Source organism: Drosophila willistoni, unplaced genomic scaffold (genome assembly GCF_018902025.1).
Source record: "Drosophila willistoni isolate 14030-0811.24 unplaced genomic scaffold, UCI_dwil_1.1 Seg96.1, whole genome shotgun sequence".
NCBI classification, from domain to species: Eukaryota; Metazoa; Arthropoda; class Insecta; order Diptera; family Drosophilidae; genus Drosophila; species Drosophila willistoni.
This window is the reverse complement of record NW_025814785.1, coordinates 100,334-127,429: the sequence shown is the minus strand read 5'-3', so window position 1 is coordinate 127,429 and position 27,096 is coordinate 100,334. Positions and strand designations below refer to the sequence as shown.

Genomic DNA, 27,096 nt, shown 5'->3' with positions numbered 1-27,096 from the left:
GATTTAAGAGATTAAATTTCTCTAGAATATGAAAATTTGAACTTTCTATTGATATATTGGAGACATTCAGTTTAGCCCGAATGTGGGCCATGACATCATCCGATGTAGCATCAGGGAGAAGTCTCGAAACAAAAATGTGTTTTTTAGGTGGCACTCCACCAATGGTTTCGGCATTGCAGGTATTGCATCAGCTACCGCATTAATTGTAGCATCAGTTGCAACAAGTGGCACTCCGGCACTACTATCACTAGAATCCCTATCGGCAAAATCCATGGGTGTAGATTCTTGCCCAGACAAAACGGACACTACAGACATCGTCTGCGGAATTGGAGTTTGCCTTGGTTGAGAGGGGGTCGGAACCGATATAGATGTGGATAGATTGTATCAGGAAATCAAGGAAAGGTAAATATTTTTGGAGCTTTTTGTTTCTGCTTATCCATATTTTACACTAACTGCCTAAGCCTATTTAACTGATTATGGATGTATTTAGTTCTTTACTGCTTTGGTTTCCTCCATTAGGTAGAAATGTTTTTTTTTTTATATATATATATTATCTTTTGTTAAAAAGATTTTGATTTATTATTGCTTGTGTACATATGTTTTTTAGATCTTATCTAGATCATTAGTCTGGCTTAGAGCTCTTTTTGTTACACATTTATTGTGTCATAGGTAAGCCTTATATAATACATATGCGCACAATATTATGACAATTATTAATAGTAGTATGTTCGTTAATCTCATATCAGCATTTGATGATTCAATTTTATTTATGACATTTGCAGTGGAGTCCACTGATTTTGTTTCGATTAACCCATTGTGGGTATAACGGATATATCATCAAATTTACTTATGCTATTATCGAACATACGTATGGGATTTTTTTTTTATTATTACAAGTATACAAAAATATGAAATAAAGTTCATAAAGACAGGTTAAAAACTTTTGTTTAGCAATTACTTTAATTTTTTTTTTCATAAATATGTTTTGACGCGGTACATATTGCTTGAAATTGATTTCTATTTAAAATATTAAAATTAAAATTGTTAAGGATTCATGCATATTTTTTTTTTTAATTTAAATTATTCGTGAAGGGGAAAAAAAAGTAAGAGAGAAATAAAATTTATCTCAACTGTGTCTTGCACAGCGAGCAGAGACGTGGAAAAATTATAAAGAATGTGGTTGGCTCACAATTCAGGTATACATTTCATTTGTTTTATTGTTTAAAAAAAAATTCTCCAACCACATTGTTAGTAATAGCCTAGCAGAAAGTTAGTAGTTCGCAAGTTGCACTTTCGTGCTCCAACTTGCTATTAAGCTTATAATTAGAATTATTAAATTAAAGGCAAGTTAAGGCTTGCGGTTTTCTGCGGCCCCCTTGCGTTTCTTTGCTCCTTGGCGAAGGTCAGCTTTCAGGATGTCAATACGCTCTATGCAGCGTTGTCGGTCTTCCTCCGTCTTCAGAGAGCCAGTAAGTCTACTTCCAGCCTCTTCTGCTGGAGTAGCTTGTGTATTTGGCCTCCCTTTTGGTCTTCTTTGGTTTGGCTTTGTAGATTTTGTAGATTTTTGGTACTCAGCTATTGTGAGTGGGCGCGGTCCATCGTTGGGATACAACTCTAACGCTTCTTCTAGCGTCGGTGCATCCCTTTGCTCGATAGGACCAGATTCCGCAAAGGGAATATCTTCACTGTTCATTCGTGTTCCTTGTTGGTTGATTGATGGTTTTCTTTTGGTTCGCTTGATTTATCAGATGGTTCCAACCGCTGCTTTTGCTTTCTTCTGGGCATTTATTCCAATTGATTTAAAATAAAATTTTCATCGATGTAGATTTATTTTCATGTTTTGTGTTGTGGTTAATATTTGCAGTTGTTGTTCATCTGGCATTAACGATGGTTTGATTTTTGCATTTGGTTTTGATGGATTGGGCCTCTCATTGCTCTTCTGCCGTTGTTGTTGCTTTTGTTTAGCAGCTTTATGTTTCTCTTTTCGAACACAGAATATTTATAGCATGGAGAGTCCTTGTCCTTTAGGATCCTTTAGGATCCTTTGTCACGGATATACGCCAAGACCGGGTTCCTCTTATAAAAATAATAATCCAAGATGAACACGTCAGTGTGCATGCATAGTCGTTTTCAGAATGATTCTTTATTCCAAATTATTATTTTGCTTAAGCTAAGTTTACATATATATTCTTATGCTGCGACTTAGGCGACAGCTACAAAGAGAGGGAGAGTGTCAGTACATACATACATATTGTTGGAGCGCGTGCATCAAAGTGCTTGGTGCCTGTTGTGCTCCTAGTTTGTGGAATTACAGTTTCCTCTGAATGTCCAAATTTTTTTAACTTTCGGGTGCGGGTAAAATTTTTAGCCCATGGGGCTGGGTTGGATGTAACATTCGGCCCATGCCCACCGTACAGATCTACTATGAGAGCGACTACGAAGTTGCTACAAGAGCGACTACGAATTGCTACGAGAGCAACAGAAAAGGAAATGCTCCGTAGCACAAAAATTTATTTTGTTTGCTTCGCTCTCATCTCGCTTTTAATGCTTGTGCCATTGCTACAACTACAAATAGCGTATCGAAAATTTTTTGCTCTTGTTATTGCTCTGTGCTCCGCCGATGTATGCTACGGAGCAGAGCAGAAGAGCAATCGTTATCCGTTTGTGCTCTCTGCTATGCTACGTATCACTTCGAAATCAGAGCAGTAGCGGGAGCAAAAAAAAAAACTCCGACGTAGCATAGCATTTTCAATCCCTGATTGAAAGTGTCCTGATTCCATTAATAATTGGACTCTTGGACTTTTGGTATGACCTACCATAGCATTTACTGCCACTTTGGTGTTATTTTATTTGCTTGTTCATTTGGAAGACCATCCGAAATATATGCGCCTTTAAGGGCATCGGTCAACTCAGCAATTTCGTTTGTGTATGAAACACAGTTATTGGATTTCTCTGCAGATTTTTAATTTTTGCTGTTAAAAGATCTACTGAGTCACCCTTGAAGATTGTTGATAGTCTTTGTATTACTTCATCAATCGTTTTTTCTGAGCTTACAGTGTTACAAGTTGAGAGTGTTACAAGTTGAAGCTCATTGTACTGAATGATTATTTGTATGAATATACTACAAAGGATTAGGAACTACCATGTAACCTTGGAACAGGTCAGGTATGTACATACAATATATAAATTAAAACACTTCCTTCACTCTTCTCAATACAGTATGTTTTAATTATAACTGAAAGATGCTGACTTTGGTGAGCGAATTCGGCGGAGTTTAAGCGAAGTTACCGTTTGGTTTGTACTTAGGCTCAAGACTGATTTGCTATGGTTCGATTATGTGGATGAAGGCTTGGGTAATCGGCGTCGTCGCAGGCGGCGGCGTTGGCTGAGTCCAATAGTCCACTTTAAGTGCGTGGGACCATTCTTTGTTTACACAAGTGTTCAGGACCATTCTTTGTTTATTGCCGAAATATGTGAAGTGGTTCTGCGTATGCACCGAACCCGACACCATTCTTCTAAGGCCTGGGAAAGTGGGGTGCAGCTTAGCGATCGGAGTGTTACTTGAGATTGGCGATCATGCGACAAATGGGTATGTGACGATTGAGTGGGTTGACCAATGGGTATTGCATGTGATGATGAAATAGGGTCGGCCAATGGGCATGCGGTTAATGGCATGTGTTGACGGACTTGGTTTATGGCTTCTATGTTATGGTATGAGTTGTGATAGAAGTGCTTAACTCCTCCTCCTTTAAGTGCGGACGTCCTCGGTCGCAACGAATATTGGACAGGCCGATTGAGACTTCCATTGGTGGACTATGGTTGCCTGTTCCGTGGCTGCAGTATTTTTTGATGATGCAATATGTTATCATCGCAGCTGCTAGAAGGGTTAGAATAATCCAGTTTGATGAGACATAATCAAGTTGTTTCTTTGGATACGCTCCCAAATTATTAGTATTATTGATGTATTGAACCTCGACTTCAAAGCGTGTCTTCACATATACAGGAGTCTTCTATAATGATGTCTAGGGTGATGTTTTCGGAATGGTTCAACAGCAAGGTACCGGGCATTATTTCCGAATGGGATTTTTACGTTCTGATTGTTGATGACTTACATTGGGGATTCCTTCTTTGCAAGTAGGCTCCTATACATTTACTGTTTTCTAAATTAGTCAGATCTTCCAGTTTACAAATTGTCTTACCATTATGAATTTTACAATTACTCTTATTGGTTAACCCGAAGTATTTCTTGTTACATTTCATGATGTTTTCATAGTCTATTTCTTCTATAAATTTTTGATATTTAATTGGTATTGCTAGGATTTGTTTACAAATTTCATTGATTACTCTGGGAAGGCTAACAATATAAAGGAGGGATTTACAATCTGAAGCTACACTGACCTCAGCAAACTCTATTAATTCTTCAATGTTTATGAATGTTAAACCTCTTCTTTAATTGTTTCGATGAAATCTATTTCGGTAGAGGATAATATTAGTGAATTACTGTATTGGCCTTGGCCAATCGATTGCGTAGATAATATTTGTTATTTCTTCTCTTAGAAGACTCAATTTAAATTTGTGTTGGCTAACGGCTGCGCCCTTGCGGAGCCCCAAACTGCTCGCTTTATATGATGCGGCTTCGGATGATTTCCACCGAGGCGGCTTTGAGGCACTCGCGATTGGCAAGAAATGAGATGACCAGGTTGACTTCAATCGGTTGCTTTATTTTCTTAACCTAAAACTATAGTACAATTGTCGGCGGGCACAGAAGGTGCAACCGCATCGACCGAGATTAATTTCAAGAGTAATTCAAGTACAGCAAACCACGCTGTCTTTTACAAATTCAAAGTTCTGGAAATTTCCATAGAAGAAATAAGAAGAAAAGAATTGAAGTAACGGATCTCCAAGTTTGTCACTTCAAAGTAACTTGCGCTGTTCTTGGTCTCTCTCTCTCTCTCTTCGTTCGTTTTCTCTTGTTAGCAAAGAGAGTCTGGCTTCAGTTGCAGCTTAAACATTCTCCCCCCTTTGATGATGACGATCTTCATCATCAAATTCACGTCTGGAAGACTCTGCGAAAAGAAAACTGAAACGAGAAAGTAACAATTTAACGCTTAGGTGTAGGGCTGGTGTCATTCTCTATCCATTCTCCTGAATAGGCAATGGACAGAGTTTGGCTACCGGTCGTTTCATGAGTCCTTTGACTGTCTTCAAAGTCACCACTCTACTAGTCCATCGGTTCCTGCATGTGTCTCCATAACCCGACCTAGAGGCATTGATGAGAAGGGAAACGCTCGTCCCTGATGAGCACTATGCATCCAACTGTTAGATTTTCCTTGGTCTGCAGCCATTTTGGTCTCCTTTGTAATCGTGATAAATATTCCGAGTTCCATCTTCTCCAAACTGTTGTGCATAATATTGACAATTCTTCCATCGATCAATCAGAGTAACTTTAGCCAATTCCGGAGCAGGAGGTGCTAAAGGCGCTTCACCCATCAGAAAGTGACCGGGTGTTAATACCATTAAATCGTCAGGATCATTTGATAGGGGACATAACGGTCTTGAATTTAAGCAAGACTCAATCTGTGCCAACACAGTTGCCATTTCCTCAAATGTTAAAACTTGTTCTCCGAGAGTTCTCTTCAGATGATACTTCATGGACTTCACTCCAGCCTCCACAATCACCAAAGTGTGGCGCTGATGGTGGGTTGAAATGCCAGTTGATTCCTTTTCTCAATAATGTTGGCGCAATATGTTTGTAATGTACGAACAATATGCCCAGTTTGTCCACTTGCAATTTTTTGTTGGCTCCAATAAATTAGTACCGCAGTCACTATAAACGTCTGTGCATAGGCCACGTCTGCCAATGAAACGGTTAAATGCTCCTATAAACGCATCTGAGGTCAGATCTCCAACTGGTTCCAAATGAATGGCCTTTGTCACTAGACATACGAACACAGCAATATATCCCTTCTGGGATACACGTCCTCTTCCTTTGCAGGGCGAAATATTTACGGGTCCAGCGTAGTCCACTCCAACGGATGAGAATGCTCTAGAAGGGCGTACCAGTACTGCTGGTAACATTCCCATTTTCTGACCTGCAAATTGAGGCTTCATCTTAAAACATGTGATACATTTATGAATTCCAAACCGAACTGCATTGCGTCCATTAACAATCCAGAATTTCTTCCTTATAAAATTCAGCGTTAGTGAGGTTCCACCATGCAAGGTGCAAAAATGACTGTAAGATATGACCAGATCTGTCAAAGGATGTTTACACGGTAATATATAAGGATATTTTTCATTTATGGGCAACAGGGAATCTCGGAGCCTGCCTCCGAGACGTAAAACACGTTCGTTCGAATCAAAATACGGATTAAGAGACAGTAGTATGCTGTCCTTTGCTATTACCCTTCCTTCCGATAGGGCCTTCCATTCAGAGTTAAAACAATCCTTCTGCACCATCCTAATCAATTCACGTAGGCCCTCTTCTAATTCCACAATTGAGAGTCCTAGTCCTCTTCGTTCTGCCACAGATGTTCGACAATTATATACGAAACGTTTTATGTATGATATAATCCAGACGACTCGTGTGTACGATGAATACTTGCTGATAAATGTTACACTTGGCATTTCTTCCACTGATATCTTATGGCACGTCACCCTTTTGACTTCAGTGTCAACAACCGACAGCGAATCCTGATCAATAGCATTACAAGGCCATTCGATGTCCGATCCTTGTAACCATGATGGCCCATGCCACCATAATTCACACGATGCCAACTTGGTTGCACTCGTGCCACGGCTTAGATAATCTGCAGGGTTATCTTTCGAGGCGACATGTCTCCATTGCCTTTCGTCTGAGATTTCCAGGATTTTGTTTATTCGATTGGACACAAATACTTTCCAGTTGGCAGCTCCACCACGGATCCAACTGATGGTTATCATGGAATCTGACCAAAAAATAGTGTTCGAATAATTAATGTTAATTCTTAGATTCTCTTTTAGATACTTATACATTTTTGCTGCTTCAAGCGCAGCACATAACTCTGCCCTAGGTATGGTTAGTTGTTGTTTAGTTGGCGATACTCTCCCCTTTGACAATAGCAACTCTGTGTGATACTTATCCTCTCCAATTGGGAAGCGCAAGTAAGCCGCAGCTCCATATGCTCGTGACGAGGCATCGCAAAACAGGTGCAATTCAGCCACACCACCCGGTAGCCCCCATGTAACATGCCGTGGTATTCGTATAGTTACTATGTTTGGTAACTCTTTTACGAATTTCTCCCATTCTCCCTTAATAGTGTCCGGTAGTGTGCTATCCCAGCCAATTTTCTGCTTCCACAGTTGCTGCATGAGAATTTTGGCAGTTATCATTAACGGACTAAGCCATCCCATGGGATCAAACAGTCGTGCAATTGCTGATAGTATTGTCCTCTTTGTTGGTGAGCTCATTGGTGGAACGACATGCAAAGCAAACGGAACTCATCTTCTTTGGGACTCCAGTATAGACCTAACGTGCGAATAGTATCATTACCTTCCATGTGTAACAATCCGCTTGATTCTCGATACTCAACTGGTATGTTCTCTAATAGCTTTGTGCAATTACTCGCCCACTTCCGTAGTTCGAATGTACCACTACGAAGCATTCCAATCACTTGGTTCTTGACATCCTCCGTTTCTGCAATACTGTCGCCACCAGACAGTATGTCATCTACATACATTTGATGATTTATAACATCCACCGCCAGTGGATACTTCTCGCATTCATCCATAGCTAATTGTTTCATAACTCTCATGGCTAAATAAGGTGCGGAGCTCGTTCCAAACATCACCGTTGTGCAGGCATATTCTTCCACATAATCACTTGTGTCCGGATTCCATAGAATACGCTGGTACTGCGCGTCGTCGGGTGGAATATTAATACATCTGTACATTTTTTCAACATCCGCAATAAATACCCATTTTAGCCCTCGCCAATTGAGAATGATTCCTTGAAGATGTACGTGCAATTTTGGACCTATTGCTAGAATCTCATTAAGCGATTTTCCATTACTCGTCTTGCTCGATCCATCGAAGACAACTCGTACCTTCGTAGTTGATGACGATTCCTTTATGACTGGGTGATGCGGTAGGTAGCAATGATCGACTCCCCCCAATGCAGGATTGCCCGTCTTACTAGCCCGTGACGTTACACGTTCCATTTGACCCAGCTCCAGATACTCATTTATCGTGCCAACATAAGCGTTCTTCAAACTCGCATCGTTACGCAACCGTCTGTCCAGAGAATGTAATCGTTTTAACGCGCTCTTATATGATTCTCCAATTACCATTGATTCGTCCAAGTATGTAAGAAAAGGAAGACGAACAACATATTTCCCAGACGGCATTCGGCTATGTGTCTTAACGAAGAAATCTTCGCACCAGTTATCCTCTACTGAAACCCCACGTGGCTCCTCGTCGAATTGTTCTAGCTCCCAAAACTTACATAACAATTGTTCAAGTATCTCATCAGCTTCCTTCCTTCGTACGTTATGGTGTAGGACGATCTCCTACCAGCTTCTTGATTCGTTTTTCCTGATACAATGTATCCCAAATGCGTATTTTGAGCCAGAGGCATACCACGTATTCCTCGATGCACTTCTCCTAACATCAGCTCATCGTAGACGTCATTTCCCAACAAAATATCAACTCCTTGTAGACTGAAGAAGTTAGTGTCGGCCAACGGTAAGCCCTTCAGATGAGTCCACTCTTCAAACGGCAGTCGTTTGATTGGCATGCGCTTACTCACTAGAGGTATTACTGACGCGAGCAGCTTGTATTTCGCATGTGGGTTGTAGATTGATCTTATGACTAGCTCCACCTCTGCTGCCGCATCTGTAATTTTTGTATCTGCTAATCCAGTAATCGTGATGTGAGCCTGTTTGCGCCGTAAACGTAGCTGCTGAGCTGCATTCTCTGAAATGAACGAAACTTGTGAACCTTGATCCAAAAACGCTCTAAACTGTAAGGGATAGCCTTCTATCGACTCTACCCACACCATTGCTGTTGGTAATAAACCTCGTCTTTATGCCTTACCGCAGTTTCTGTTGTACTCTTTCCAATTAAAGCATTCGCAGATGCTGTTGGGATAACTCCCTTCCTTAGTGTGCCAAGCGACCTCTCGCATCCTGACTTGTCTACATGGAGTAGTGTATGATGCCGTCCTTGACATTTTTCACAATTTACCGCACTGTCACATGCATCTATTCGGTGATTTGGTCTAAGGCATCGAAAACACAGTCGATGCCTCACTACACACGCATTTCGTTCCGATAGCCTCATCTCCTGGAATATCCTGCATACTCCGATAAGGTGTGCATCCCCTTGACACACAATGCATAGGTCTGTCTCTCGAGTAACAAATGAAGCCTTTGTGTAGTTCTGGTTAACTCGTAACCCATGTACACCTGGCTTTGCATTCCGATGTCTATCCCGTGATAGAGTTCCCTCGATATTACCTGCTGACGCCGTAATCATTGTTCTGTACTGTGTTTCAAGATACTGACTCAGCTCCTCAAAGCTCGGCAGATTCTGCATTGAAGATATTGACCGCTCCCAATCCACTCTTAATTGATTCGGTAATCTCTTCATCATGTAGTACACTAAAATTTCAGACTGTTGTCGCACATCCACACCAGTCTTCTACAATGAATTCACACATGAGCGGGAAGTTTGCACACATTTTATTGGTAATTGCTGATCGAACACATCCACAAATTCATCAACATTCTCCAAGCCATAGTTCGCCGCTATTAGCGTTAGATGTTCAATATCCTTAGCTGCGTCTCCAACCAATGAATCCTTCAAATAATGAAAACGATGTAAGTCCGTCAGCTTGTCGCAGTGGTGTACCCTTGTTAAAAACACCTCTTTAAACGCCGGCCACTCAATAAATTTCCCGCTGAAGGTAGGCAGTTTAACTGTTGGGAGTTTCACTTCCTCCAAACATGGTCCCACTTGTTCATGCACCGTCTGATGCAAACAAGACTCATCAAATGCAGTCGACGCCGGGATTCTCCGATCCTTATGTCTCTGCAACTCATTTCGAATCTCAGCTACTCCCATTATGTAGGTTTCTTCGAAACAGTCTCTGATGTCTTTGTCAAAATATCTGCCCTTTATTTCCGCATTATCTCGTTCTTGAATCAGTTGGTGATGATTGCGCTGAAAATCTGCGTGAAGGTGGGCAATCGAGTCCAATCTGGCTTCCAGATGACTCTCGGTATGTCCCGACTCCTCCGATTTATACCGCGCCAATGACTTCTCCAGCGAAGTGAGCAATGTGATTTGCTCCGTAGCCAACGGTAACAGTTTTTCAGCCATAATGAACACCTACCCAAACACATCAACGTTAAATTGTACTCACCCGAATCAGTCTATCCACTGGCAATCACACTCTAAATCCAATCGCCAAGATCATTCCTCCCGGGTTTCGGCACCAAAAATATGTTGGCTAACGGCTGCGCCCTTGCGGAGCCCCAAACTGCTCGCTTTATATGATGCGGCCTTCGGATGATTTCCACCGAGGCGGCTTTGAGGCACTCGCGATTGGCAAGAAATGTGATGACCAGGTTGACTTCAATCGGTTGCTTTATTTTCTTAACCTAAAACTATAGTACAATTGTCGGCGGGCACAGAAGGTGCAACCGCATCGACCGAGATTAATTTCAAGAGTAATTCAAGTACAGCAAACCACGCTGTCTTTTACAAAATTCAAAGTTCTGGAAATTTCCATAGAAGAAATAAGAAAGAAAAGAATTGAAGTAACGGATCTCCAAGTTTGTCACTTCAAAGTAACTTGCGCTGTTCTTGGTCTCTCTCTCTCTCTCTTCGTTCGTTTTCTCTTTTTAGCAAAGAGAGTCTGGCTTCAGTTGCAGCTTAAACAATTTGTTTATCTTTCAATTTCTTTTGACTTATTATTAGTTTCGGGTTTACCTCTAATTAATATAGTATTGGTTATCTTAATTAAATCGTTTATCTTATTCTCTATTAGATTATTAATTACGACCTGCCGATTATTGTTTACCAATTGTTCATTGATCTTATTTACCACAATCATATGATCTTCGTGATCAGGTGTGCCCGCTAACCATTTCCACGCCGTGCCAAGTATATCAAGCAAACTTTTGTTTCTAAACTGCTCCTCCTCAGTTCATTCTGTATCCGCGTTATCTCATAGGCCAAAAAAGGCTGATACGGACTTAGGTTTGTCGAATTTTTGACGACTTCTTTTAAAACGGATATGGACATTTGATATTTTTCTAGTTCGATGACATGGACGATTTTAAAGCTTCCATTCTGGCGCGCGGCTAACCCGGTTTCCAACATGACCACTCTTGACTTAGTGTATTCTAATATGGTTCTGTGACCCCAGCGAAGTGGTAACATAAGCAATCTGTCGGAAGAGGATGTTTATCAATATTTCAAGTGGTTTTTATGAACTATCCTGCCTGACCTGGTTTTAACTTTGGTATTAAGATCTTCGGCTACTATTTCTTTTTTATATCTAGACGTTAGTTTCGAACCTTATCGTTTATTAATGCTAACGTAGATGATTTCACCTGGATCGTTAATTTTTATCTGTTTTTTTGTTTTGTTATGGTACCCTAGGTCTTTGTTTTGTTTCTTTAAGATATTTTCTGAAATCTTTTTCCTTTCGAGTGCTAATTTTTCTGGTGTATGGATTAAATTTGTTGCGAAAAATGCTTCTATTGGCTTTTTATTTGTTGTACTGTGGATTGTTTTATTGTATTCATCTACAGCCTTGAATATTAAATCCTCAAATTCCATTTCGGGGTACTCTAACTTCAAGCATCTCATTATTTCCGTATATGTGGAATGAAATCTTTCTATTTGGCCGTTGCTAGATGAAGTATAAGGTGGGGTAGTGTGGACTTGTATCCCTAACTGATTATTTAAAAGAAATTTTATTGATGCAGAATTTAAAGCCTTTTCGTTATCCATTACCACGGTTTTCGTCATACCGAAGGCTATCAATAACTCACGTAAGGGCACTTTAAGATGTTCTACTGCTTTTGAGTTTACGAGTTTAACTTGCGCATACTTAGAAAATTTGTCTATGGCTGTTAAAATTATCTTATTTTGGGTGGAATATAAATCTATATGGATTATTTCGCCTGGATATGTCGGAATAGGGTTGGTTGTATTTCTTGATTCGGAGGGTGTCTTTGATACTTCGAGAGTTTACATGTTTGGCAAGAGTTTACTATTGCTTCTACTTTTTCTTCATTACTGGGAAAAAATACTCAGATAAAATTTTTTTTTTATTTTCGATGGAATTTCTATGTGCTCTAAGGTGTTCTTTAATTATGATTTCTTGTTCTTGGGTCTGATCATGGACATCAACAGTTTGGATTTGTGTGAATCTTGCCTTGTAATTCCTAAAATGCTCCGGAAAAATTTGTTGAATTTTACCCATGATACTTTCGGAAGTGAAAATACCATTTACTATTCTCGGATCCATTTTTTCCTTTAAAATAGTTACAAGGTTGTCTTCGGAATAATTACTTCTCATTATTGTGTGTCTGTGGTATGTGGGGAATGGTATTTCGAAGGTGGTGGATTCGTTATCACCAGTGAGGATAAACAATTAGTTTTTAAAGACATTGATGGGTACTTCCATTGCTGGAATGAGTTCATGCCCTGAGCTTTCATCACTGTGGACTGTAGCTGACGTACTGCTAGCATTTATGCTAGTAGGGTTTCTAGAGAGTGCGTCTGCTACGACATTTGAGCTACCCGGTTTATATTTTAACTCGTAGTTATATTCCTCCAGGTAACTTTTCCATTTCTTCAGCTTTATGTTGTTATTTTTTGGTCTGAGAGCATAAGTGAGAGTCTGGTGGTCGGTGTAAATGATCACCTTGGATTTGCCGTATACATACATTCTTAGCTTATCCAATGCCCATACTATTGCTAGCATTTCTCTTTCATTTGTGGCATAGTTTTCTTCAGCTTTGGATAACGCACGGGAAAGAAATGTAATGGGTCTCCCATTCTGTTCTAGAGAAGCTCCTAGTGCGATGTTTGAGGCATCGGTGGTTAGATGGAACTCTTGTTTAAAGTCAGGGTATGCTAGCATAACGTCTTGTGACACTAATGCATTTTTATACCCTTGCAAAAAGGGTATATTAATTTTGGTCAGAAGTGTGCAACGCATAGAAGGAAGCATTTCTGACCATATAAAGTATATATATTCTTGATCAGCACGACGAGACGAGTTCAAATAGCCATGTTCGTCCGTCCGTCCGTCCGTCCGTCCGTCCGTCCGTCTGTCCGTCCGTCTGGATCAACGCAAACTCCTCCTAGACCGTAAGAGCTACAGAGCTGAAATTTTGCATGTAGGCTTGTATATACTGCAGGCGTTGTATATCTCGGATTCAGCCGGATCGGATCACTATATCATATAGCTCCCATACAAATGACAAAGTCACGAACAGTGACTTTTATCAATAACTTCGTTATTTTCTGAGCTATTGTCATAAAATTTAATATTGGTGAGTTAATTACACATATAAACGACTGTGCCAAATTTGATCGAGATCGGGTGACTATATCATATAGCTCCCATAGGAACGATCTTTCGGAAACAGTGACTTTTGTCAATAACTTCGTTACTTTTGACGCGATTGTTTTCAAATTAAACATTTGTTAGTTTAATATATCTGTTAATGACTGTGCTAAATTTGATAAAGATCGGGTTACTATATCATATAGCTCCCATACGAACGATCGGTGGAAAACAGTGACTTTGATCAATATCTTAGTTTTTTCCTATGCTAAGATTGTAGGCCGGTCTTTCGCAAACATTAACCTTTTTAGCTAGAGCGTTTTTCCATTTTGATGGCTATAGGTAAGGAAAGAGTTACCATAAAAGTTGCAAGGGTATACAAACTTTGACGCGGTCTAAGTTAGCCCCGGCCCTCTGGTTTACTTTCTCGAAAGCATCGATTTCGGCTTCACCGAATCGGATTTCGATCTTGCTTGAGACATTTTTCTTGGCTCTGCCATGTTCTCCTCTCAATAACGCAGTCAAGGGTCTAGCTAATTTAGCAAAATCTTTGATAAATCTTCTGTAATAACTAGCTAGTCCCAGGAAGGACCTTAGTTGTTTAGGTTTTTTGGTATGGGGAACTTTTTAATGGCTTGGATTTTCTCTGGATTGGTTTTAACTCCTTCCCTTGAAATTACTACGCCTAGGAAGTTAACGCTATGTCTTAGGAATTTGCATTTATCTACTTGGACCTTCATATTGGCCTTGGACAAGGTAGAAAATACCAAAGCTAGATGTCGGAAATGCTCTTCCTCCGATTTACTGAATATTATTATGTCATCGATGTAGACATAACAGATTTTTCCAATGAGATCTCTCTTTAGGCCGAAGGGGAGTCTCGTGAACTCGTATTTCCCTCCATTCACGGCGAAGGCCGTTTTTTCAATATCAGATTCCTTAAGGGAAATCTGATGAAATCCGCTCTTTAGATCAAGAACAGAGAAATACTTATTGTTGCCCAACTGCGCAACCATTTCTCCGATTTCGGGGATAGGATACCTATCCGAAACTGTAAATGCATTGAGCTTTCTATAATCTATGACCATCCTATATTGCTTATTCCCAAGGCTGTCACTCTTTTTAGGGACTATCCACACAGGGGAATTATAGGGCGACCGTGAGGGTCGTATTATACCATCTCGTAATAATTCTTGTAGCTGGTCTTCTACTACTTCTCTTAGAGAGGCTGGATATGGGTAATGCTTGGTGTAGACTGGAGTGTCTGTTGTCGTTCGGATTTCTCCTTGGACATTAGTAGCATAAGTCAATTTTTTGTTTGGGTCCGCGAATAGCGATTTGTACTCCTCTTGGAGCGCCTTTAATCCTAATTTCTGCTGATTAGTGAGCTCATCTGATTTGATGGTATGGACCTGATGGGCTCGCATGTGCTTCACTTTAACAACATGAGAGTTGTTAACGTATAGTAGATCTTTCCCTACATCAAAGATAGCGTTTAACACTCTTAGTGAGTCATTACCTAGAATTCCATGGAACGGATTCAGATTAGGTAATAGGAAGAACGTTATTGGTTTATTGGGTTCGTTAAATAAACCCAAATGGATATGGCTGGTTATTAAAATGGGACCACTTACGGTGTTCGCGTAAAACTTGTGTTAATTCATTTTGATATTTTTAGCTATTTCTGGTTGGACATAGTTCTTGTTCGAGCCGGTATCTATTAAGAAATTGTATGAGGTTCGGTGTCCTCGATTTGTGGCTGTTGAGTCTCCTGTGATTGTGGTCTGGTTTCCTCTTTGTTCTGTGGGACTAACTCTGAGTTGTCACCTTGTGAGGTAAAATATTCCTCCTGCTGTTGATATTGTTGAACCTCAGACTATGGGACTAATTCAAAGAGTCTTCTGGGCCCTGATAAGCAGCTGATAATTGGACATATCGGAGTAATGCTCTTCTTGAGGCGGTATGGTGATCTATTGTTCACCTGACATACCGGTTTCGATATGGAATTGCCTCTGCACTTTATTGGGAAAATTTGCGGTGGACTGGTTGACTCTCTCGAGAGCAAATTGTTGTGGTAAATTAACATTCGGTTTGTTCATGTAGTTAACTTTTTTGTTTAAAATAGAGCCGTCGACATCCATTGGAGTTGGTGCCGGCTGAGGTTTCGGGGCAAATGGTCTCGGTGGTGCGTTGAAAAATACGGGGTTATTAGATTGAGGGAATCTATTTTGGGGAATGAACACGTTTTGCATGGGTTTCTGATTATAATAGTTGTTGTTGTTGTAAGGTTTGGGTGGAATTGCTGGTATGAACGATCGTTGAGGTTGCAGGTTAATTTTAGCATACTGCGGTGGTTTTGGTCCTACAGGTGGACGAGTGTCACGATGGCCGATAATGTTCCTAGCCCTCTTATTATCCAACATATTACACAATTGCAATGCATGCCTCAGATGTTTGGGTTGAGCTAAGCTCATTCTGTCTGAGAGATCTCCGTTTAGACCTCTGATGAAGGTATCTAGAGCCCTATCTCTGACCTGTTTAGCCATGGCTTCCATAGTCTCGGGAGAATCGTTTCGATTTGGTCTAGTATTAGCGACATCTGTTGGTGAACTGCGAAGTAGAAGTCATGAATGGAGGTGCCCTTCTGGGTCATGGTAAACAGCTGATATTCTAAAGTGCTTAAATCTCGTTTGTCCGTGTACTCAGATAACAAACACTGCGAGATTGCACCCCAATGTAATGCGGTGCGATAGACTTTCAACAATATATTGGCATGGCCTGTAATTTTTCCTCGAATGGTCATAAGAATTGCATAGTATTTGGGTGTTCCCTGAATGGGGGCATACAATAGTAGTAAACCATGTTGAGAAATCTTCACGGCTACCTGAGAATTTGTCAAGATTCTTTACGATGTCTGGCACTTTACCTAGTTCATGCCAATCATCCTGAACGCCAGCTGTCTGCTCCCTAAAGGGAATATGGCCTGGCTGAGAATGATTTAATTGTTTCACTATTTCCTGTAACTGAGACGACAAAATTGTCTGGTGCCTCGATTCTATTTGCGGTTGCTGCACTTGAGGTAGATGCTGTCGGAGCATCAGAACCTGCTGCATGAATACTGCTGAAGGACTGCGGCTTTAACCCAGTTGTCTTTAGTCATTTTGGAAATGGATTTTTTTTTTTTTTTAATTAGGATTAATTCAAGGTGTTACGGTATCGCGAATACGAAAAATATAATCCGCGAAAATTAAATTTTTTTGCTTATATTGATCAAAATATAGCGGTATATCCGCTAATCTTGTATTGATAAAAATATAGCGGTATGTCCGCTAATCTTGGATTGATAAAAATATAGCGGTATGTCCGCTAATCTTGGATGGAAATGGCTTGTGGTTATTATGTGGTTATTTTTTATAAAAATATTTTTTTCAAAATTTCAAAATTATTTTCTCTTCTTTTTTCAATATTACTTATTATTATTTTCTTTCTTAATTTTTTTATACCCTTGCAAAAAGGGTATATTAATTTTGGTCAAAAGTGTGCAACGCATAGAAGGAAGCATCTCCGACCATATAAAGTATATATATTCTTGATCAGCACGACGAGACGAGTTCAAATAGCCATGTCCGTCCGTCCGTCCGTCCGTCTGGATCAACGCAAACTCCTCCTAGACTGTATGAGCTACAGAGCTAAAATTTTCCATGTAGGCTTGTATATACAGCAGGCGTTGTATATCTCGGATTCAGCCGGATCGGATCACTATATCATATAGCTCCTATACAAATGACAAAGTCACGAACAATGACTTTTATCAATAACTTCGTTATTTTCTGAGCTATTGTCGTGAAATTTAATATTGGTAAGTTAATTACACATATAAACGACTATGCCAAATTTGATGAAGATCGGGTGACTATATCATATAGCTCCCATAGGAACGATTTTTCGAAAACAGTGACTTTTGTCAATAACTTCGTCACTTTGACGCGATTGCTTTCAAATTAAACATTTGTTAGTTTAATATATCTGTTAATGGCTGTGTCAAATTTGATAAGGATCGGGTAACAATATCATATAGCTCCCATAGGAACGATCGGTGGAAAACAGTGACTTTGATCAATATCTTCGTTATTTCCTATGCAGAAGAAAAACTAAGATTGTAGGCCATACTTTCGGACACATTAGCCCTTTTAGCTTAAACGTTTTTCCACTTTGATGGCTATAGGTAAGAAAAAAGTTACCAAAAAAGTTGCAAGGGTATACAAACTTTGACGCGGTCGAATTTAGCCCCGGCCCTCTGGTTTTTCATTATTTTCTTTTCGAGTGGGGAAAAAATTTAATTAAGGATTTTATATAAAAAAAATTTTTAACTTCTACTTTTCTTTGTTTCTTTTCTTTTTTAACAAGAGTTGATTCTTGATCTTGATTCACAAATTTTTTCACCCACTGTGTTTTCACAATAAAAATTTTTATTTTGATTTACTTTTGCTTAAATTTATTTCATTTAACTTACGTTAATGCTATCATCCTCGGTGCTTTTTACTGATCGGTTTGTAGGAAGTCTCGCTTTTCCAACGTTGAAGGTACTAACGCTCCTGGGCAAACACTTTTGGGTTTTCAGTTTTCCTCCGAACTGGTCTTAGAGGAATTCGCAGCGATTAAAATGACCCTGTCTGATTCGTGGTATAGTTCGATATAGTGTTTTTGTTTCACTGACTCTAAAGGCCTTTAACGCGTTTTTTGGTCACGAATCACTGGTATCTTTCACTAACTCACGATCATGTTGTATTTAGCAGGGTCCCTGCTCGGGCGCCAATTAAACACTTCCTTCACTCACGGGTTAAAAAAATGAATTTTTATTTATAAAGTCACTTTTATTACAATACAGTATGTTTTAATTATAACTGAAAGATGCTGACTTTGGTGAGCGAATTCGGCGGAGTTTAAGCGAAGTTACGGGTTGGTTTGTACTTAGGCTCAAGACTGATTTGCTATGGTTTGATTATGTTGGATGAAGGCTTGGGTAATCGACGTCGTCGCAGGCGGCGGCGTTGGCTGAGTCCAATAGTCCACTTTAAGTGCGTGGGACCATTCTTTGTTCGATTGACGATTGAGTGGGGTTGACCAATGGGTATTGCATGTGATGATGAAATAGGGTCGGCCAATGGGCATGCGGTTAATGGGCATGTGTTGACGGACTTGGGTTTATGGCTTCTATGTTATGGTATGAGTTGTGATCGAAGTGCTTAACTTATAAAAGTGTGTAGGTCGCTATGGAAAAGCGGGAAAACCTCACACTTTTATTAGTATGTAGGGGCAAACGAAATGAATAATGAAATTTTGTAATAATCAGGAATTCCGCCGATGCAAGCTGGAGGAGCGGAAGGATATCCGGCTCGAAAGACCAATGTTTGTGGAGGGGCGGAAGGATCCAAATAAGCCGCAAGTGGTTGGCGGGTGCCAATGTTTTCAGGGGTCTGGTGCATGAGTTGTGTAATTAAAACGCGCGAGAACTTCGTTTTAAATTAATTAAGATTTATTTTTATTAAGTGACGATATGTCCCGACACACACGAGATGGATGCGGGTTGGAAAAATTACAATCGAAAAAAGCAAATCAGAAGAAAAGAACGGGTGTTCGGGTTAGATGCTCGCATTAGATTAAATGGCGATGCCATTGGAAAAAATCAAGTCACTCCTCCTGGTGTGACCGTGGATGCCGAGGATCAAAAAACCCTCCTCACTCCTCACTGCTGTTCGCCGCTCACTGCTGTTCACCCGGTGGCGTGAACAAACTTAAATTCTTAATACAAACAAAATTATCTTTTTACATGCGAAATGCCTCGAAAAGGACAAACTTTTTAAATCTATTTTGAATACCTTCTTTTAAATAGTTATATAAAATTCAATGACTTATTCTTATTCTTTTTTCTGGGGAAATTTTTATTAAAATCCAAATCATCTTTCGCTTTCGTTTACAAAAAGAATTCAAATTTATTTCAATTTTATTTTCTACTTTCAAAACAATTTGTTTTGAGTTTTAAAACCATTTGAAATCAATTTGCAAACGAATTGGTACGTAGAACAGGTCTGTCTGATGCAGTCTTTTTACATAGAAAGGAAACTATTTATTATTATTTTTAGTTAATTTTTTATTTTAATTTGGTTAGAGATTACGACCTATTGAAATTTAAATCGAGCTTAGCCGGCTCGAGGTCAATCTTACAAAAGAAGATTATTTCAAAGGCAACACACAAAAAGGTGAGCAGGTTGTCTGTATAGCTATTTCAAGAACTTCCAAGTTCTATCATCAGCAGACTTTGCTAAAGAACTCCAGAATTGCAATAGCCATACCATGTCTTCAACGCTAAAACTAGTTGGGAATTACATTGCAACTAAATGAAGCGAAAAAAGTTGGCGAAGCCTACAATACCGAAGACCACCTTTTTGTCCATACCCTTAGGAGCTATGAAAAATTAGTGTAAGAGCTTCGCCCTTAACAAACTAAATTCACGAACTGTTATTTTATACACGGTATATTGTACCATATAGAAAAAGGGTTTTTTTGGAATAAAAATTCCAAAGTAACGGAGTGCCTTCCGTTAGTGTTATCTGGTTAAGGATTACGACCTATTGAAATTTAAATCGAACTTAGCCGGCTCGAGGTCAATCTTGCAAAAGAAGATTATTTCAAAGGCAACAAACAAAAAGGTGAGCAGGTTGTCTGTATAGCTATTTCAAGAACTACCAAGTTCTATCATCACCAGACTTTGCTAAAGAACTCCAGAATTGCAATAGCCATACCATGTCTTCAACGCTAAAACTAGTTGGGAATTACATTGCCAATTAAATGAAGCGAAAAAAGTTGGCGAAGCCTACAAGCCTTTGGAAGCGAAAAAAGTCTTCGGTATTGTAGGCTTCGCCAACTTTTTATACCATACACCCATAGGGTGAAATGGTATATTAAAGTCGCCAAAATGTATGTTTCAGGCAGAAGGAAGCATCTCCGACCCCACAAATTATATATATTCTTGATCAGGATCAACAACCGAGTCGATCTAGCCATGTCCGTCTGTCCGTCCGTCCGTCCGTCCGTCTGTATGAACACGCAGACCTCGGAGACTATAAGAGCTAGAGCCACCAAATTTGGTATGTAGACTCGTGTGGTATGTACAGTTATCGAGTTTGTTTCAAATTTTTGCCACGCCCCCTTAAGCCCCCAGAATTTACATAAAACTGTTTTTCTTAAAAAGTATAGCAGATAGAGACATCAAATTTGGCTTATATACCCGCAAATTAAACAAAACTGATTTTCTCGAAAACTAACAGAGTTAAAGTCACCAAATTTAGTATGTATACTGGCTTAGTATGCGCGCAGAATATATATATTTTAATATGTTGCCACGGCCACTTCGGCCTCCATAATTTAGAACAAAACGATTGGCTCTTGCAATTTTTTGACCATCGCGATCAAATTTTGCAGACTAATTGATCTTATCTATTTCTATCAAACTACCAAATTTGATTGAAAACGGACTAGATACATGCAAAATATACATATGAACGTATTTTGCTACCCGATCCATAAGGGCAGAATTGGCCGTTGGCTAGTGGCGGCGCTAGAGTGCTCTTGTGTTTGTGGAGTGAGCGAGATAGCATATGGTATGAGGCATGTTAAAACAATTTAATAGACATACATTTTGTTTTCGAAATTTAAAATTTTGTTTCCCCTGGTGTATGGTATAGCCAAGTCGGTGAGACGACTTACTTACTTCATTTCGCTTCATTTAGTTGGCAATGTAATTCCCAACTAGTTTTAGCGTTGAAGACACGGTATGGCTATTGCAATCCTGGAGTTCTTTAGCAAAGTCTGGTGATAATAGAACTTGGTAGTTCTTGAAATAGCTATACAGACAACCTGCTCACCTTTTTGTGTGTTGCCTTTGAAATAATCTTCTTTTGCAAGATTGACCTCGAGCCGCCTAAGTTCGATTTTTATTTTAATTTGATTCGTTCTCCAAAGGTTATGAAGCTCTTAGTTTCATTATACATACATATATAGAAGTAACAAATTAAAGTACATACTTAGCATACTTAGTACTTAGTATATTATTCCAGCTGCATTCTGCATAAATGCAAAACACTTTTTGTCTAAGCTGAGAGATTTATTGCGTAAATTAAGTAAAACCAACAAAGTTTTTTTTTGAGATTTTCATACCAATGACTATATATCACCACGAAGAACTCTAAAGAAGACTAGATAGCAAAGTCAAACCTTTTGGTTTGGAATAATTTTTTAAATTTCAATCATATTCTGATTCGCAGAGTTATGCTGCCCTGTGTAATCTGGTCAGGGCCACTCCTGCTGCTGAGTTTGAAGACTTATCCACTATTATAATAATAATATACCCATTGAGCACTTGGATTTGTCGGGCAATGGATTCCTCGAGTTTCCCACTCAATATGCAGATATTGATGCGCTCATCTACTTGGACTTGTCGGACAATGAGATTTCATTTCTGGATACCCGAAGTCTCATTGGTTTCACCTCATTGCGCACCCTGCTGCTGGCCAATAATTTGATCACCAGCTGGTCTGATCTCAATCCCAATGAGGACTTTGTGAATGCTCCCAGTCTGAAGCGTCATTTGGTAGCTTTGGCAATGAGGAAGCGCCACAGCAACTAAAGAGTCAATCGCTGACTGAATTGGAGTTGGCCAATTGTTTTGGAATCAAATTAATATAACACTTTCTTTGCAGACTTTCAACAATACGAAATAATACTTTTCGAGATTTTCCCGAATTGGCCGATTTGCATTTGAATGCAAACCGCTTGACAAATCCTGTAGATCCGGAATATTTCCGTTCTAATAAATATCTAGATCACCTCTGGCTGGGTGATAATCCTTGGATATGCGATTGCCATAGTCCTGATTTTGTGGAATTCTATGCTTCCATTACAGATAAGCCAGCAAAGGTTTTTCGTATTGTTTGGGATAATCTTTTAAGATGATTTTTAGACAGTCTTTCTCCCCTCCACAGATTACAGACAAACATCATCTGCGTTGCGCTTCACCTGCTCCATATTATGCGAAATTATGGGAATATGCCTGTATAGACGAATGGATGGCCAGATCAAAGGGTAGTAAAGGTGAAAAATTTTGGTCCACCATTATGGTCACACTTTTGGTAATTGCTGGATTGATTTTGGCCTATGCCTGCATGCAGAAGTTACTACGTAAACCTAAATAACGTGAAGATAATCGAGAATATGCCAATAATCATGTGATCTCTTGGGCAACGAAAGACCACGTTTACGTAAGCTGCGACGTTCACAGACCCAAGCGGATGGAGAGAACTCTCATTCGGAGCAGGAGAACGATGATTTGCAATTGGCTATGTGGGTTACACCAATCAGTCGGGCAGTCGTCGCTTCAGCATCGAGGACTCACGTTTCCCTCCGGCCCATCTGAAGTTGCAGAATTTGCAGAGTGCCGAACTAATTGGCCATTTCCAGAGCTACGAGAATAGTCCGTATACAAAGAGAAAGCCAAAGATAGCTGAAATTCCACCCTTTAAGAGAATCAATATGATAGCTGATAGTGTGGAATTCCTTACGGATAATGAGTACGAGGAAGTTAACGTTGGCCCTGGCCGCAGTGCCAAGCGTGCAGTGCCTGCACAGCCAGCTTTACCGCTCCAGGTGATCACAGCTCAGGTCTATACCGCCAAAGAACTGGAACCCGCTGTTAAATCCAACGCAAAACATTTTTATATATATTTATTTAAACACACACAAAATTACAAAAAAAACAAAGTTTTACAAATTTATTTTCAAATTTGGCGCCTCGTGGGTGTATTTTCTTTGGTCTTCCTATTTGGCGTCATTTTACGCCACTAATTCATACTAAAGTATAACTACACCTAGGATCGATAGTGAATTAAATTTCCCGTCGAATAAGATATTGTTCATCAAAATCGGCTCAGAAATAGATACTCGTTGCATACGAAACAAACGGCTTGGTCGTTCTCAACGCTTTTAAAAAGGTTTATTACCGGAAGTGCTAAGGGGAGAGTTTTGGCTACTCTGTTATTTACAAGGCAGCCATTTATACTTAAAATATATAAACGTTTATTGGAAGTCGGATCAAAGCGTCTTGACGCGTCTAGACAAGTTTTAGATGAGAGAATAGTAGTGTTGACTAACTTAATAATACTAGAGATTCCGTTCAGAATTGGGAAACGATAAACAGAGGGCGAATCAGTATTTTCGGTGTCGCTACAGTACTCCCCGTCCAATGAGGTAGTTATGAATTTGAAGATGAAAAACGAACTCAATGATGTTTCTCATATGTCCTTGGTGCAGGGCGTTTCGTGTCTTGAGTCTCGGGTTGTTGGTCTTCATTTGCTATGAATGCTGGCTTGAGTCTGTCCACAAAAACGGCGACTTCCTTTCCATTGACTTTTAGAACGAAGACTCGATCCGTTTGGCGCTTTATAACTTCGTTAGGGCCAGAATACGAAGGTTCAAGCGGTTGCTTGACTGCGTCAGTTCTGATGAACACGTGTGAACATTAATTAATGCCTTTTAAAATGAACATTCTTTCCTTGATATGATGAGCCGGGGGCTTTGGGCTAAGTTTTTGCTTATGTTCACGAAAAGGGCTTAAAAATGATGCAGGCGTTGATGGCTTGTCCAAATCTTCAAAAAATTCATTGGGTAGTCGTAATGCCGTTCCATACAACATTTCCGCAGCTGATGCGTTGATGTCCGGTTTGAAACAAGTGCGTAGTCCAAGCAGCGCAGTTGGCAAAAGTTTTGTCCAAGGTGTGCCGTCGTTGCACATCAATGCTGCTTTAAGAGATCTATGCTATCGTTCGATTAAACCGTTGGATTGTGGGTGATAGGCAGTGGTATGTATCTGTTTGCTGCCGATGAGTCGTGCGAGTTCCTTGAAGACAGCGGATTCGAACTACGAGCCTTGGTCTGTTGTTATGGTTTTGGGCGTTCCAAAACGTGATATCCACTGGGCGTAGAAGGTATTTGCAATTGTCTCTGCAGTGATGTCAGTGAGAGCGACAGCTTCGGGCCAACGTGAAAATCGGTCGATCATCGTTAGGCAGTAGCGGAAGTTTTGATAGTAAGGCATTACTATGATGTCCAAGTGCATGTGGTCGAATCTGTTGTCTTCTCTGGTAGTACGTGGTTGTGCTTGTTGATTTTCGCACGCTGACAAGGGAGGCAGTTTCGGCACCATTGGGTGATGTTTTTGTTCATTGATGGCCAAACGAACTTCTGGTGAATTTGTTTTAACGTAGCCCGACCACTTGGATGTGATAAACTGTGGAAGGAGAAAATTTTGTAACGATGAGATTTAAGTACATACGGTCGGTTGTGTTCCGATGAAACATCGCAATACAAAGACACATTGTTGTCGAATTTGATGCTTTTTAGAGTCAGCGATGAATTTCCTTCTAACAACTCCGATAATTCAAGGTCTGTAGCCTGTGGCTCTTCGATTTCAGACAAGTTTACTGAAGTGGGCATCCGAATGGCACACAATCTTGAGAAGGCATCTGCGACAATGTTATGTTCGCCTTTTACGTGCAGGATTGTCGTGGAGAACTGCGATATATAGCTTAAGTGTCGAAGCTGACGAGGCGATGCTTTTTCAGGTTTTTGATTGAAGGCATAAACAAGCGGCTTATGATCAGTCCTGATGATAAAGGCTCGTGTCTCTACCAGGTGTTTAAAGTATTTAATTGCCTCGAAGACTGCTAAGAGTTCTCTATCGTACGTGCTGTAATTTCGTTCCGTGATGCTGAGTTTTTTAGAGAAAAACCCTAGTGGCTTCCAGATGTCATCTATCTGTTGCTCGAGTGCCGCGCCGATGGCCGAGTCAGAAGCGTCGCAGCTTAAACTGAGTTTTGCTGAGTTTTTGTTGACGGAAACGATAAAAGTGTTGCATTAGCCATGCTTTGCTTACAGTTCTCAAAGGTAGCAATGAGTGTCGGTGTCCATTCGATCCTTCGTTGGTCGTTCTTCTTCACATCTCTAAGCAATTCAGTCAATGCTGCTTGTATGCCTGACGCATATTGAAGGCATTTTCGATAGTACTTGATCACACCCAAAAATCGGCCAAGTTGGCATATAGTTTGAGGTCTTGGATAGTTAAGGATAGCATTTATCCGCTCAGTTGGCGGCTTTATTCCACAGTCGTTGATTGTGTATCCAAGAAAGTTGTCTTCTCGTTTTTCAAATTGGCATTTACTAAGGTTAATACTTAGACCATGGTTTTGAAGAATTTGAAAAACCGAGCGAAGATGCTATTTGTGCTCTTCCAAAGAGTTTGACATGATGAGAATGTCGTCGATAAAGCAGAATACAAAGTTAATGCCACGAAAAATGTTGTCCATGAATCTTTGAAAGGTTTGGGTTGCATTTTTTAACCCAAAGGGCATGTACAGAAGAGTCCATGGGGATTTGATAGTAAGCTTTTACCAAATCGAGCGTCGAAAAAACTTTTTTCCCATATAGTTCATCGGTGAAATCGTTGATATGACCGATAGGATAACGATCCGAAACCGTTATTGAGTTTAGTTTCCGATAATCGCCACAGGCACGCCAACCTCCATCTTTTTTAATTACCAAATGAAGTGGGCTTGACCATGGACTTTTCGACGGACGACAAATTCCTTGTTCAATCAGAAGATTGAATTCCTGTTTCGCTGAGGCTAGCTTATCACCCGATAGGCGACGAGGCCGATCCGCAACAGGTCTACCATGCGTTTCGATGACATGAGAGACGTCGTTATGGACATTAGTTTTTATTGACGGTTTTGTTAAGTCAATAAATTCGTGTAGGATTTCCTGATATTTGCGTGGGTCTTCTACTGTTGATATGGAATGTTGACGCATTGTCGAAAGACCTGTAATCGAGTCGATGAGAAGTTTATTTGCCAAATCAATGAGTAATTCGTTTTTGGTTAGAAAGTTAGCTCCAATGATGGCTACTTGGACATCTGCGATGATGAAGGGCCAGGTGAAACTGCGGCGTAGGCTGTTGATGATTAATTGATTGGCAGCATATAAAATGAGATCGCAAGTCAATGAGAAAACGTATGTTGGAGATGCGATCAGTGATGTGCAGGCGCGGTTCGATACTGGAGTTGTGTTGTGGTTTGGTATCGCCGGTGTTGTGTGTGCTGTCGCCGACCAGCCCTTTAGACGACAGCTTTATTAGTTTAACGACTGGAAATGTATACAAAGAGAACGACATTTTTTGGCATCATCCCCAAATTTAAGATGGTAGAAACAAAGTTTGGATTGTTGCTCCTCCGTTTTCAGAATAAAACGATTTGCTCTCCACTGCTTCAATCATTTTGTCTGCTATTTTGGCAAGCTTGTCTAAGTTGGTCTCCTCCCACACTGTCAGCATTGGACGTATTGACTGAGGCATCTCTGCAAGAAAGAGTGTGCGAATTAAGCTTTCACTTGCCGGATCCGGGGCGAGGCGTCGCATGTTTGCC

At 40.1% G+C, this 27,096-nt stretch overlaps 1 pseudogene; it reads left to right on the top strand.

The window, feature by feature from the left end:
* The first annotated feature begins 10,535 nt into the window (after positions 1-10,535).
* LOC6637683 lies at positions 10,536-26,626 on the top strand (annotated as a pseudogene).
* The last annotated feature ends 470 nt before the right edge of the window (positions 26,627-27,096 follow it).